The sequence below is a fragment of the Anabrus simplex genome, chromosome 1 (assembly GCF_040414725.1).
Source record: "Anabrus simplex isolate iqAnaSimp1 chromosome 1, ASM4041472v1, whole genome shotgun sequence".
NCBI classification, from domain to species: Eukaryota; Metazoa; Arthropoda; class Insecta; order Orthoptera; family Tettigoniidae; genus Anabrus; species Anabrus simplex.
This window is the reverse complement of record NC_090265.1, coordinates 1,006,611,979-1,006,627,042: the sequence shown is the minus strand read 5'-3', so window position 1 is coordinate 1,006,627,042 and position 15,064 is coordinate 1,006,611,979. Positions and strand designations below refer to the sequence as shown.

At 42.4% G+C, this 15,064-nt stretch overlaps 1 protein-coding gene across 2 annotated transcripts in view; it reads right to left on the bottom strand.

Moving 5' to 3' along the window:
- The window catches only part of LOC136875591 (probable cytochrome P450 6a13), a 51,627-nt gene that overhangs the window by 33,072 nt on the left and 3,491 nt on the right, over positions 1 to 15,064 (bottom strand). Inside the window, exon 1 of one of the 2 annotated variants that reach the window (XM_067149136.2) lies at positions 5,964 to 6,103. The exons of the other annotated variant lie outside the window; for it this stretch is intronic. The gene's annotated coding sequence lies outside the window, so the exon portion shown is untranslated. Of the gene's footprint in view, positions 1 to 5,963; positions 6,104 to 15,064 lie in introns of those variants that run through there. 2 annotated transcript variants of the gene reach the window in all.

Sequence of the window (15,064 nt, the reverse complement as noted above, 5' to 3'; positions counted from 1 at the left end):
TCAATCGTTTTCGATGGGTTAGGTAAGGTCCTTAGTCGATGTACCAGAACACAGCTTCATTCACACACCCTGAGAGAGTAGAGGAAATGATTATGCTGTATCTAGATTCGAGAGATCCATTTTGGTGAACTCTGGCTCTCAAATTACGGACATTGCAGCTAATTGTTTATTTGTTTACTGTCAAGTTCAAAGTAAAATTGTATCTATATAATTATAAATGACGCCCATTTTAATATTCATCTGTAATAAAGTTTCTTGCGCCCTATTTTCCAGTATTTCATGCCCCCTTGGTGGTCGTACTCCACATTTTGACAGCACTGGACTCCAGATAAAGAAATGTATGTGCAGCATGTTGTGTGTCTACAGCAAAAAAAAATATCATTCGTGATGTCATTTGTCAGTACCTCAACAGCACCTTCCCCATCGGAGAATCGCCTGCCACATGGACTGTCTGGTCATAGGACTTAGACTTCTTTGACTTTTTACCTCTTGAGGCATGCGTAATGTATAAAGGACGTTAACCCCGTTCCCGATGTGCTGACGCTGCAACGTGTGAATGTCCATTAAAATGCTCTATACCGTTATTATAAGTACAGTGCGTCCCATTTTCAAGAAGGACAACGAGCTTGAGATGTCCCAGACTTCTCGTGTAGCCTAGTGCGAACTAGCACTTTCACCACACAGGTCTCTATAGGAGGTGACTCGGGGAACATCCACGCATCGTCTACCTGTGGTGAGATGTGAGTAGGAAGGGGACCTTAGGACTTCTCAACTTAAGAGCGTGAAACTTCTAGCTGAGTCTGGCATTTCGTTCCCATAATTCTGCCCATCTCTTCGCTTTCATCTTTCCTATTCGACTTACTTTGGTAAACTATTTCTAGCCCAATCCTAACAACATTCCGTTTGTGAGGCCCAACGAGTCCTTCCTTTTCACTTCAATCGTGATCTTCTTTGCCTTTTGCAGATACCCTCGTTCTTCGAAGGGTTCTTCGCCTCTGATAATAGTGTTAAGAGAGGATGGTGTCCTGGTTATACTCCCCCTAAAATAATTATCACAGGAGCACCATTGTTAAATTTTAATTAGCACCACGTTCTAAGTTATACTAAAATGTGCATTCTGTAGTGGTGATGATGGTGAGTGAGTGATATTCCAAGGGGAAAATGAGAGGATTCTCAACCCCATAACCTTAATAGAAGTTTGGAGAAGGATAGTTACGGCACCTCTAGGAATGGGGTTATAGGTGAATAGGAAAAATTAATGTAACGTGGGAGAATAGTGTACTTCTTAGATATTTCAAACTTGATAACGTCTGTTCTGGAAAGAGGGGGGGGGGGGGGAGTCAGGTAGGAATGATGGAAGGCGGAGACTGTAAAAACAAGCAATTCAGTATCCTTACAAACTACGGAGGTTTCTTAGGAACGGAAGGTAAAGGCCTCTACTATATGGAACCCCGCAACTAAGTGGGATAGAGTGGTAAGCTCTCTGCCCGGCCAACCCGTTTTTACCCCCCCCCCCCACCAAAAAAACCTCGTACTTGCATATTTGGAGAACGTCAGCGTCATGTGTCTCTCCAGATGTGTAAACTTCGCTTTTAAATTCTTCCAGTTCTTGATGAGGAATCGAACCCATGTCCTTCCAAGTGAACCAAGCACACATTTACTACCTCGGATAAGCAGTCCTTAAAAGGTGGGTCCTTACATTGGTAAATCGAAACTTTGGGTCGTGGGATACAAGTGGGAGAGGAGGACCAGTACCTCGCCCAGGTAACCTCACCTGCTATGCTGAACAGGGGCATTGTATGGGAATGGGAAGATTGGAAGGGTTAGACGAGGAAGAGGGAAGGAAGCGACCGTGGCCTTAAGTTAGGTATCATCCCGGCATTTGCCTGGAGGAGAAGTGGGAAACCACAGAAAACCACTTCGGGGATGGCTGAGGAGGGAAGCACACCCTCCTCTACTCATTTGACCTACCGAGGCTGAGTGAACCCCGTTCCAGCCCTCGTACCACTTTTCAAATTTCGTGCCAGAGCCGGGAATCAAACCCGGGCCTCCAGGAGTGGCAGCTAATCACACTAACCACTACACCATAGAGACGGTATTTATTTAAGCATTGTTGGGAACAATGATCAATACTATTTGAATGTTAATAACACAGTGAATTAAACAGTTTGAACTAATAACAGACCTTAATATGACAACCAAATCAAGGAAAAGCTTGACAATGAAGACGTCAACGACGACATCAAAATACTTAGCTTCAACTACGTCTATATTGATAATGAAGATGGAACTGACGATAAAAATAATCATTTTGATTCTGATTACGATTATGATGAATAGATTTCTTCTCGTCAACAAGGAGCCTTTCTTATTATTAGTTTTTTCTTTACATCCTACTAATTACTTTTATGGTTTTCGGAGACGCAAGGTGCCGGAATTCAGTCCCGCAGGAGTTCTTTTAGGTGACAATAAATCTACCGACACGAGACTGACGTATTTCAGCACCTTCAAACACCACGGGACTGAGCCAGGATCGAACCTGCCTATTGGAGCCAGAAGGCCAGAGCCTCAACCATCTGAGCCACTCAGCCCGGCCATCAAGAAGCAGTCAGCTCACAGTCTGAGTATGAACCACTCCCAAAGAGGCGAGCATGTGACTACTCAAGAACTCAGGATTGACGGACGAGTATCTGGCTCCATTGGACAGTTGATGGTGCATGAGTAAAGAAAGGAACTCCGAGAGCATGGTCTTCTGTTATCAACTGATTTAAACTTTGGAGAAGTCATCAGATGAATAGTCTCGCTATGTCGAAGACAAGATAGTTTTGGAAATGCTCATGAAGCGCAACGAGAAATCAGCAGACGGATTGTACAGTAGTTAGTATACCGGACAGTTGGCCGTGCGGTTAGGGGCTCCCAGCTGGGATCTTGCATCCGCGAAATAGTGGGTTCCGTGGTTTCCCATTTTTACATCAGGAAAATTACTGTACCTTAATTAAAGCCAAGGCCGCTTTCTTCCCACTCCTAGGCATTTCTTATCGATGCGTGTCGGTGCGACGTAAAGCAAATTCTAAAATTAAAAAAAATTATTGTAGACGTAGCTGCTAATGCTTTTATTCATGACGTTTCCTTATATGCAATCGGTTTGGAACATTACAAACAAGTTTTTATCGTACGGTCTTCTTCTGTACTGTATATGTCGAGGGGTATTGTATGCACCAGGAAGCCTCCGTGGCTAAGATGGCAGCATGCTGGCCTCTCACCGCTGGATACCGTGGTTCAAATCCCGGACAAAGTGGAGGCAGGACAGATTTTTCTCCGGGTACTCCGGTTTTCCCTGTCATCTTTCATTCCAGCAACACTCTTCAGTATCATTTAATTTCATTAATCATTCCTTAATCAATGCCCCAGAGGAGTGCGACAGGCTTAGGCAACCGGCATGTTTCCTAACCTCGCCGCTAGATTCATTCCATTCCTGAACCGGTGGAATGAGTGGAAATAGCCTGCGAATTTTCATTTTTATTGTATGCACCGAATCATAAGCGTGGCAGTTGACCTTCTCCACAATAACAACTCTCGACTCAGCAAAACCCCACTCTTTAGTCTCTCCACACCAGTGCGCAGGATCTTCCAAACAGGTCGACCTTGCTCATGACCAGACGGTACTCAGTGTTGTGGTGTTGACCAACTTAACGATAGCCTCCAACTCACCTCTCATAGTTGATGTTGTTCTGTGGAGGTTAGTTATTTGGAGGCTCAGATATGTTAAGAGAATAATTTTAAATACCTGTATGAATGTACGTATGTTTGTTGAGTTCTCAGCCAGAAGGCTGGTTGGATCCTCAACTGTACCTGTCGTGGTACAAGCCCACTGAAATACGTCAGCCGACACTATGAGTGGCATGTTTATACCATTGATAACAGGGACTGGTTGAATAAAGAATGACATTACTATCATAGCATTTGTATTTGTTCCTGTACTGACTTGTGTAACGCTGTTGAACAATGTTTAAAATAGCATATGCTTGATCCACCTTGTCAATACACTTTTATAATTGAAAATCATTTATTCAAATTTGTTTCAAGAACATCATAAATTCCCTCATCATTGATTAAATGTTCTCCTCCGTATCGTAACCGTTAGTGGTATTAGCTGCCGTTCTCAGGGGCCCGGGTTCGATTCCCAGTACTGCCATAAGTTTAAGAATGGCAGGAGGGCTGGTATGTAGTAAAAATAGCACATGCAGCTCACCTTCAATAGGGGTGTGTCTGAAAAGAGCTGCACCACCTCGGGATGAGGCCACGAGTTTACTTTATTGATTAAATGAATGAATAAATTATTTTCAACGATCAAGGTGTATTGACAATGTGGACCAATAAAAATGAAAATCCGCAGCCTATTTCCAGTCATGTGACCGGGTCAGAAATGGAATGAATGAAGTTCCCATCTAGCGGCAAGGATAGGAACTGTGCAGGCTGCCGAAGCCTGTCGCATTCCTCTGGAGCATTGATTAATGACTGACAGATGAAATAAAATGGTATTGGAGAGTGTTGCTGGAATGCAAGATGGCAGGGAAAATCGGAGTACCCGGAGAACAACCTGTAGGTGGACCAAGCATATACTATTTTATATAGTTTCTAATAGCTTTAAATTTGTTGTAGTCAATGTTAGAAGTTGTAGTGCAGAGTAAGCACCAGGTCTTGCCAGCAAAGATAGTCTATCTGTATAGAGGTAAATAAAATTACATATTCTCATACATTTCACCTAGTAAGACCGGGCCTGTGAGTAACACCTTTCGCAGCATATCAAACTTACTAGTTGTGCTCCGAATATTATTAGCACCACTCATACCTCACCAGCCTCCATGCTGACTCAGTCATAAACGAAACTGAGACCTCGGTGGAAGTTACATTTTGCTGGCCTGTGTCAAGAAATAGATGCAAGAATATTCATACCGAGTGAGTTGGCCGTGCGGTTAGGGTCGCGTAACTGTGAGCTTCCCTTCGGGGGATGGTGGGTTCGGATACCACCGTTGGCAGCCCTTTAAATGGTATTCCATGGTTTTCCACTTCCATACCAGGCAAATGCTGAGGCTGTGCCTTAATTAAGGCTACGGCCACTACCTTCCCATACCTAGCCCTTTCCGTTCCTTGCGCCGTCGAAAACCGTCGATGTGTTAGTGCGACGTTAAACCATTTGTAAAAAAAAAAAAAAAAAAAAAAAAAAAAAAGCTGGAGAGGAATTTTACATGTACCGTACTGAAATTATCATAGAATATCATTTATGCCATTAGACCTTTGTCGGCTGGAAATAGTTAAAGAGTTAACCACTGGTTACCGAGTTCAGTTTCCGAGAAAGCAGATTTGATTCCAGTTGAGGTCGATGATATTTCGTTCAATTCCTGCACGTTGAAGAAATTTATTCTTAAAATCGAGCTTTTGACTCGTACCCTCCTAGAAGGTGACGCCCTCTCTCAGTTCAGGAGAAGTGTTACGGTGATTTGAGGTGCGGAGGAGGTGAGAGGGGAGCGGCTGTGGTCTGTCGGAGAACCATTCTCAGGACTCTCACCGCCTCCTAAATGCAAAGCTGTAAAGCCGCGGACCGAAACTACTCTGTTCAGTGAACTTTTGTCCGACTCGTTGGCTGAATGGTCAGCGTACTGGCCTTCGGTTCAGAGGGTCCCGGGTTCGATTCCCGGCCGGGTCGGGGATTTTAACCTTCATTGGTTAATTCCAATGGCCCAGGGGCTGGGTGTTTGTGCTGTCCCCAACATCCCTGCAACCCACACACCACACACAACACTATCCTCCACCACAATAACACGCAGTTACCCACACATGGTAGATGCCGCCCACCCTCATCGGAGGGTCTGCCTTACAAGGGCTGCACTCGGCTAGAAATAGCCACACGAAATTAAAGTGAACTTTTGAACGAATATGTACAAAATAACGAGAGGACGTACCTTGTTTCTCCCGTTATGTTGGCTGCAACCTACAGGCGACCTCGCCACTTCACTGACTGTCAGGGACACCAGGTAACTCATGCGCTACTTTACAGCTGCGAGTCTCACGTAACGCAGGGAAAAAAAACTTACTCAGGCGCTTCTCGGGGCTATTACTGAATAATAATGTGATATCTCAAGAGTAGGTGTAATCTTAGATAACACTGATGAACTATTTACATTCCTGAATTATCATGTGATTTTTTACCTTGAAGTTAGAGCTGTCATCGTTACACGACATGTCTTTGATCCCTTATCTATAGAGCTAGTTGTTTAACGTCACAATGGTTGGTAGATGCAGAGTGGGTCTTTGCCCATAAGTGGCCACGGCTGGTCCGTGGTCCAACAGCTCTGCACTCTGACCAGCCAACCGAGCAGAGGAGGGGTGGCCACGGCTCTACCGTGACACTGCGCTTCTGCATTCGGGAGACGGCACAGGGCTGGACCTCATGGCTGGCCCCAACCGTCGGCTGTCCAGAGAATGGTTTTCAGTGGTTTCCCATTTCCCTGCACTAAGGCGAATGCCGCGACAGTTCCTAGTACAGGCCACGGCCGCCAACCCCCTCACTTTCTCCGCACATCTCCTTCACCGTAACAAATCTCCCAGCCTGAGAGACGGCGTCACCGTCTAAGAGGCCCGCCTCCCCCTTCAGGGGAGGAATAAAAACATTTTAGTACTAGTAACGTCACAATTACATCGATGGCAGGCGCATAAGGTCACAGGGTCATGTGCCCTCCCAGTAAACATTAATCTTTTAATTTTTACTTCTCAGTATATTGTACACAGGAGGATAAAAGTTTTAAGCTCATAAGGGAGGTGATTATAACTTCTAAACTGCGAAATCTGACTTCATGGTAGAGCGCAAACTCGTATACATCAGCTCCCTGTCACAACTCCCATTGACCGTAGAGCATATTTTTAAAGTAGATGGTCCCCAAATTTTGCCGTGGCCGAGAAGAGTAGCATGTAGTTCTCTGAAAAAATGAAGGTTACACAATTCATTGAGTGGTATTTCCAAATGTGCTATTGTTGAAAATAATACTACAACCATACCAACGACAACTGTGGTAAGATAAAGGTGTTTCCCTACATTAGATAGGATAAACATATTCCTGAGAAGTACAATGACAACTGAGCGGTAAAATTGCGCAGGCTATGATCGAGAGATTTGCTACCGCTAAAGAAAGAAGGGTGGATCTGACATAGGAATTAATGAAAAGGTAAACTTAGGTGTGCTTTTTGGGATATTATATTTTATTGTTCATACTTGCTTGTGTACAAATGTGTGAGTATTTTAGACTTATAGTATATTATCCATATCTGAATTTAATCCGCCAGCCCTGCGTTGTAGGTGTAGCATGCCTGCCTCTTACACGAAGGCCCCGGATTGAATTCCCGGCCATTTCAGATATTTTTACCTGGATCTGAGGGCTGGTTCGAGGTCCACACAGCCTATGTGATTAGAATTGAGGAGCTGTCTGTCGGTGAGATGGTGGTCCCGGTCTAGGAAGCCAAGAATAACGGCAGAGAGGATTCGTCGTGCTGATCCCACGACACCTCATAATCTACAGGCCTTTGGAATGAGTAGCGGACGCTCGGTAGGCCGTGGCCCTTTCGGGTCTGTTGAGCCTTTAGGTTTGGTTTTTTTGGCATTTAAACCATAACGTGCCCCTCCTGTACGAAACTTCGCGAGCCGCCGCTGTACGATTACATTGGCTTTTCGGCTACCATGAACAATTTTGATAAGACAGTGACCATAGCTTCAATTATACTACAACCCTGGTATTTGCAGGAGTATGAATGGGACGGAAAATTAAAATCAGAGCTGCCAACTGTAGAGTTCGGATCCCATCATAAAGTATAGAACAAATTTAACAAAATTTATCATTTAAAAGCCGCCTCTGTGGTGTAGTGGTTAGTATGATTAGCTGCCATCCCCGGCGGCCTGGGTTCGATTCCCGGCTTTGCCACGAAATTTGAAAAGTGGTACGAGGGCTGGAATTGGGTCACTCAGCCTCGGGAAGTCAACTGAGTAGAGGTGGGTTCGATTCCCACCTCAGCCATCCTGGAAGTGATTTTCCGTGGTTTCCCACTTCTCCTCCAGGCAAATGCCGGGATGGTACCTAACTTAAGGAGACGGCCGCTTCTTTCCTCTTCCTTGTCTATCGCTTCCAATCTTCCCATACTCCCACAAGGTCCCTGTTCAGCATAGCAGGTGAGGCCGCTTGGGCGACGTACTGGTCATCCTCCCCAGTTGTATCCCCGACCCAGAGTCTGAAGCTCCAGGACACTGCCCTTACGGCAGTAGAGGTGGGATCCCTCGCTGAGTCCGAGGGAAAAACCGACCCTGGAGGGTAAACCGAAAACTGTGATTTCAAACTGTAGAAATATTACTGAAAAGTGCTTTAACGTAGTCTTACGTTACTCGGCAACGGGTACATGGAAATAAAGATTTCAATACGCTTTCCGTGTTTGGATAGAATGCGTATATAGCCGAGAGTACTGTATTTAACTTACGATTATGTCTAGTGTCTCAATTGAAAGATAAAACAGGAGGTTACATGTTCCAGAATTTAAAAAATAAAAAATTCACTTGAAAGTAAGGCAACATTTGTGCTGAGTGTGTGACGTCACATGCATACTCTGTTATAAAATAGCGCTGTGTTGACTCGCGGGATCATATGGAGGTTAACTGTCGCTGTGACTACATCGTGGTCAGATATATAGAATAAAAATGTAATATTACTTCTAATAAGTAAGTCTACGAAACCCTGAAAACCGTGTGGCTGTTATAATAATGATTAGCTTACCTCCAATATTTTTTTCAATAGCTTTATAAGCAATTCTCTCACCATCCAAAAACAATAATGTTGCACTTGGGCTTCTAAAGAGTGCGCAGGGAAAAATCATTTAATCTACTTTTTTTTTTGCCAAGAGTTTCCCATTCTGAAAAGCCTAAGTCGGTGTGAATTAAGAAGATGTACAATATTATAGGGAAGGACCCACCTTTCAATACTCCGTAGTAAAAAGTAGTTACAACCTGTTTATTGGGACCGGTTTCAACACATTTCAAGTGTCATCATCAGCCAATTAGCGAAGATCTTAAAACAACTAATATATTGAACACAGGCAAAATATTAACATTGTATCATATTGTAGCAATTCAGTTAATAGAAAATTGGGGGTTAAATTTTGCGCGATACACTGTTTGAGAAAATTAATATCTTTGCCTATAATATTGTACATCTTCTTATTTCTCTATTCAATACGGAACAATCATGAAGTTTTTTTCGGTGTGAATTGTCAATGAGATATACGGTTCTTTTCAACACGCAGTTCACTGTCTGTACATCAACGCTCTCACGTATCACGTATCTGCACATAGTTATGAGGGTGTTTAGGGGTTGTAGTAAGGATGTAAAGGAGAGAGCATATTTGTCTCTGGTGAGACCCCAATTAAGAGTATGGTTCCAGTGTATGGGACCCTCACCAGGAATACTTGATTCAGGAACTGAAAAAATCCAAAGAAAACCAGCTCGATTTGTTCTGGGCGACTTCAAACAAAAGAGTAGAGTTACAAAAATGTTGCAAAGTTTGGGCTGGGAAGACTTAGGAGAAAGGAGACAAGCTGCTCGACTAAGTGGTATGTTCCGAGCTGTCAGTGGAGAGATGGCGTGGTAGGACATCAGTAGTCGAATAAGTTTCAGTGGTGTCTTTAAAAGTAGGAAAGATCACAATATGAATATAAAGTTGGAATTCAAGAGGACAAATTGGGGCAAATATTCGTTTATAGGAAGGGGAGTTAGAGATTGGAATAACTTACCAAGAGAGATGTTCAATAAATTTCCAGTTTCTTTGCAATCATTTAAGAAAAGGCTAGGAAAACAACGGATAGGGAATCTGCCACCTGGGCGACTGCCCTAAATGCAGATCAGTATTGACTGATTGATTGATTGATTGAAATGTAATGTCGTATGGCTTTTAGTGCCGGGATATCCCAGGACGGGTTCGGCTCGCCAGGTGCAGGTCTTTCTATTTCACTCCCGTAGGCGACCTGCGCGTCGTGATGAGGATGAAATGATGATTAAGACAACACATACACCCAGCCCCCGTGGCATTGGAATTAACCAATTAAGGTTAAAATCTCCGACCCGGCCGGGAATCGAACCCGGGACCCTCTGAACCGAAGGCCAGTACGCTGACCATTCAGCCAACGAGTCGGACGATTGATTGATCTCTATCGACACGTGCCGGCTTAAGTACTACTTAAGGGACTGATACAGGAATTAGCTGTGTTGGAATGTTATCTCTCATGTGGACAGTTAATGAACTAGCACGGATAATTATCATCTTCCTGTATGGAGTTTGAGTAACACAATCGTACTTATCATATCATATCTTTATTTTCCTCCAGATCTACAGTGTTGATACCTTATTTATCTATTAAAGGAGAAAAATAATAATGCCCAACCTAGGCAGCTTAAGCTGACATACACATATAATAATTCTCGTAAAATAAAATAGAACTAACATAGTCGGTATCTGTTGCCATTTGGTGCACGGACATCTCCCTCACGGAGAGCCGATAGCCATGATAATACAGCAATTAATGAAAAGAAGGGCAAAAGGCAATGCTAATATAAATAATAATAAAATGGCAATGAGGCAGGATAAACACTGTCGCCTGGCCCTAGATCAACCTTTATTGGTGGTCTGTTGGCCATGGCATAAGGCAGTATGGCAGTATGATAATAAGAAACTAAAATAATAACATATTACTGTGTCGAGTAAAATGGTGTTGGCAGACGGCATCTGCACTTTCAAACAAAGTGTTTAACACTTGTCACTATGCCTTCGTTCAATTTGCGCTTCTTACCCCATATCTCTCTTAGTCTCAAGCTTCTCCCTTTCACCAAGGCACCTCTTGCTTCTTCTTTCTGCCTCCCAGCTGTATTTTCACTTCGTTTATGTGCACTTGTCACATCTTGTGCTTCCGCCCCCACAGTCACTCCCTGTATCTTTCTTTTTTCTCTCACACTGGCCTCCGTCCTCAGCTCCTTAACTAATGCCCTGGTCTCCCTGGTCTCCTTCCTTATCTCCCTCCTCATCTCAGTTGCTGCTTCCCTGACTCCTTCTACGATCGATTTGAAGATAGCATTCACGCTTTCCTCTGTCCTGCTAATTTCTTCTTGCTGCAAGCTCTGTTCCAATGCCCTATTTTCTTTGGTTTTTCTTTGTCCTCATGCCCGTCTTCACTAACTTTACTGTCTCTAACTAGCCTTTCTTCCACTCTCTTCCCCATTACCACTTTCTTCATATTCTCTTCCATTTCCCGTAATTTCCTCGCTGTCCAAAATCTGGTCCATAATCCATTGGTTACCATTAGTTGTTGACCATTAATGTAGGCTCTCAACCCTTGCATTTTAGCCCTGACCAAATGTTTTTATTCAGAGTGTTTATCTTCTTTACCCCTTCTCTTCCCATGTCTCTTTTAATCCAAATTCTTGTGTTCCGTATATTGTCTGCGCCTCTTATCACTACTTCCGCCATCAGGGTGGAAAACAGCTTCACTTTTATCGGCCTATTACCCCGTTTTTACCTATCCTTTCCACATCATCAATATCTACTTCACTAAAGTTAATTTTCATCATTTTCTAGATGACTTCCACAACTTTGTAGGTTGTCAGCACTTTGTCCTCACCTTTATCCTCCAGCACTCCATATATAAATAAGCATTTCTTCCTGCGTTCTTGCCTACCGTCTTCTATTTCTGCCTTCAGCTTCAATACCTCTTCCTCCAACTCCCTTATTTTTACCTTGAGTGATATAATTTCTCTCTCGCTGATTTCCACTTTGTTCATTGTTTCGTCTATTTTTCCCTGTAACCAACGCCTTATACGTTTAAATTCTTTCACTTTTTCCTTCATCATATTTTTAATCTACTCAAACGGACATACTTCTTCCACAACTTCTTTAACCACTCTTCTTATGACCTCCACGTCTTCCCAGTTCATGTTCCCACTGGAAGTCGGGCCGGGGTTTACCTCCACACCCCCTATAGTTAGAAGTACCATAATCACTGCTGCCAACAGTATCATCTCGCCCATCATTCTTGTTTCCACTTTACGTCTTTCATTCCTGGCTGTTTCCTTCTTCCATCTCCCCTGCCATCTTCCAATAACTGCCCGATATTGATCCACACAAATCATTTTCCTCTTCCCTCCGTCTTGCTTTTCCACTCACCGATCACACTCCACACCGGCTCTAACGGCACCTCAACTCAGCACGTCCGTCCCCGATCGCTGACTAGGTTAGATTGACAATCGTACTTCTTACTAATATATGAATATGAATGCTAGTCTGCTTGTCTGTCTGTCCGTCTTTCTTTCACGAAAAGCCTACCTGATCAATAGAGCTGCAATTTGGCAAACTTTTGGTGAATACCTTTGAATAAAATATAGCCTATGCCTATTTTTATATAACTATCCAGGCCCACTTCAAGATCCATTTATAATATGTAGATATGTGCTGAATCTGTGCATATTTGATATGCTACATACCAAAATAATGTCCTGTTATAAAATGAAGTCCATCATACGGACCCAAAATTCAATTTTCCATAGAATAGGTCACATTAATCCTTCGTAACTCTAATGGTTTTGCGGAAATTGTGCCTTTACATTTTAAAGTACGCAATCTAGTGACATGGAAATTATAACGTACAATTTAAAGATGGGTATAAACAGAACATAGTGACATTTCCAACAATCGGCACGTCTGCTTATTATTTCTTCTTCTCCTTCTTTTTATTAAATGTGACTTTTTTTACGTCCCGCTGAATACTTTTACGGCTTTCGGAAACGCCGCGGCACCAGCATTTTGCCTGGTAGGAATTCCTTTATTGCCAGTAGATAAATTACCGATATGAGGGGAGCACCTTCAAATATCATCCGCTAACTTGTTCTGGGAAGGCCAGCGCTCTACCGTCTGAGCTAATTAGCCCAGTATTTTTATTGTAATGATGATGATGAATATTATTATTATAATTATTATTATTGTCATTATTATTATTATTATTATTATTATTATTATTATTATTATTATTATTATTATTATTATTATTATTATTATTATATTTGAAAAAAGTTTTTAAACTATAAATTTTACCTCATAGTTCGTTGAAAAATGTCGAAGGTAGGTTCAGTTTAATTTTTGTCTCTGTTTCTTGGTTGGATGGTTGGTTGGTTGGTTGGTTGGTTGGTTGGTTGGTTGGTTGGTTGGTTGGTTGGTTGGTTGGTTGGTTGGTTGGTTGGTTGGTTGGTTGGTTGGTTGGTTGGTTGGTTGGTTGGTTGGTTGGTTGGTTGGTTGGTTGGTTGGTTGGTTGGTTGGTTGGTTGGTTGGTTGAATGTTGCGTCTTCACGGGAAAACATGGCTACAAAATTCTCTGAACTCGGCTTTTAAATCCAGGGATAGCCGAGTTGTGGACTGGGCTATATATTATTTAATCAGTATACAGTGACATAGCAATATTATGGGGGCCTAGCAGGAAGTGTCAAATTTCTCAGTTATTATTATTAGCTGTATCAAAAAAGTGCACAATACAAACGTTGTGCAAAATAAAACCTCTGATCTTTTAAATTTTATGTGAATTTACTGTTTGAGGATAACGGATATATTGGCAATTATTACGTTTTTCACAATCTTTCAAATATTTCCAGGAATATTAGCACTACTGTATATAAAAGTTGCATATAGACGAACTTACTAAAAATCGAATTTCCAATCTTTTATATTAGATGCTATTTTACCGTACGAACTATAATAATAAAGCTATTCACAAATTAATATCTGTATTACTTAGTTTACCTTAATTTTCAAAAAGCTCTCTTAGCAAGGACTTAGGCCTAAGGGCAACATCGTTGCAAGATTTCAACTGCCTTGTTCAACGGGTTCCTGAGGTACAATAATTAGTTAGTGAGTCAGTGGGATTTCACTTTTTTATCTATATACTTAAATAGATTTTTAAGGTAGTGGTTTAACGTCGCATTAACACATTGATGGTTTACGGCGACGAAAGGATGGGAAAGGGCTAGGACTGGGAAGTTAGCGGTCATAGCTTTAATAAGGTACAGCCCCACCATTTGCCGCCTGGGATGAAAATGAGAGACGACGAAAAAACATCTTATGGGCTGCAGACGGTAGAATTGGAACCCACTATCTCCCGAATGCAAGTTCACAGCTACGTGACCCTACCCGCATAGTTAACTTGCTCTATATATAGATAAATAGATACATAGTGCACGCAACTGCACAAAAATCGACCCCAAACAAATATTTAATTCTATACATTCTCGAAGTGCGATGATATTCGTGAATTGTGGTTAGCCGGCGGTGGAAGAGATGATACTTTGAATCGTAACACATGCGCAGAATGTACATCTTGTTTCAAACAAGAGGGTTTTGAAATAAATTCATATTCTGCGAGAGCCAATTTTTGTGTACAGTACATAATAACACGTGGATCGTGAAACGATTTTTTTTTTTGCTATTTTGTTTTACGTCGCATCGACACATATATGTCTTATGGCGACGATGGGAGAGGAAAGGCCTAGGAAGTGGAAGGAAGCGGCCGTGGCCTTAATTAAGGTACAGCCCCGGCATTTGCCTGGTGTGAAAATGGGAAACCACGGAAAACCATCTTCAGGGCTACCGACAGTGGGGCTCGAACCCACTATCTCCCGATTACTGGATACTGGCCGCATTTAAGCTATCGAGCTCGGTGAATGTTTTTCTATGACGTAGAGTGTATACAACAGTCTTTACTCTTTAAACTACCGACGCGGAGTTTTTTAAAACAAATTTTCCCTTCCTATTAATCGTCCAGGGGATTCAAAGCTAATTTTTAAATATTAAAATACAAATCATGAATTTACGGGTTAAGCATCAACACCTGTTCGGAAAATGGGAAACTGCGATGATATACGTTCAGTAGTGGTGGGTTCCAACCTACCATATCCCGAATACAAGCTTACAGTTATACAATTTGTAACACGTAGTGAAC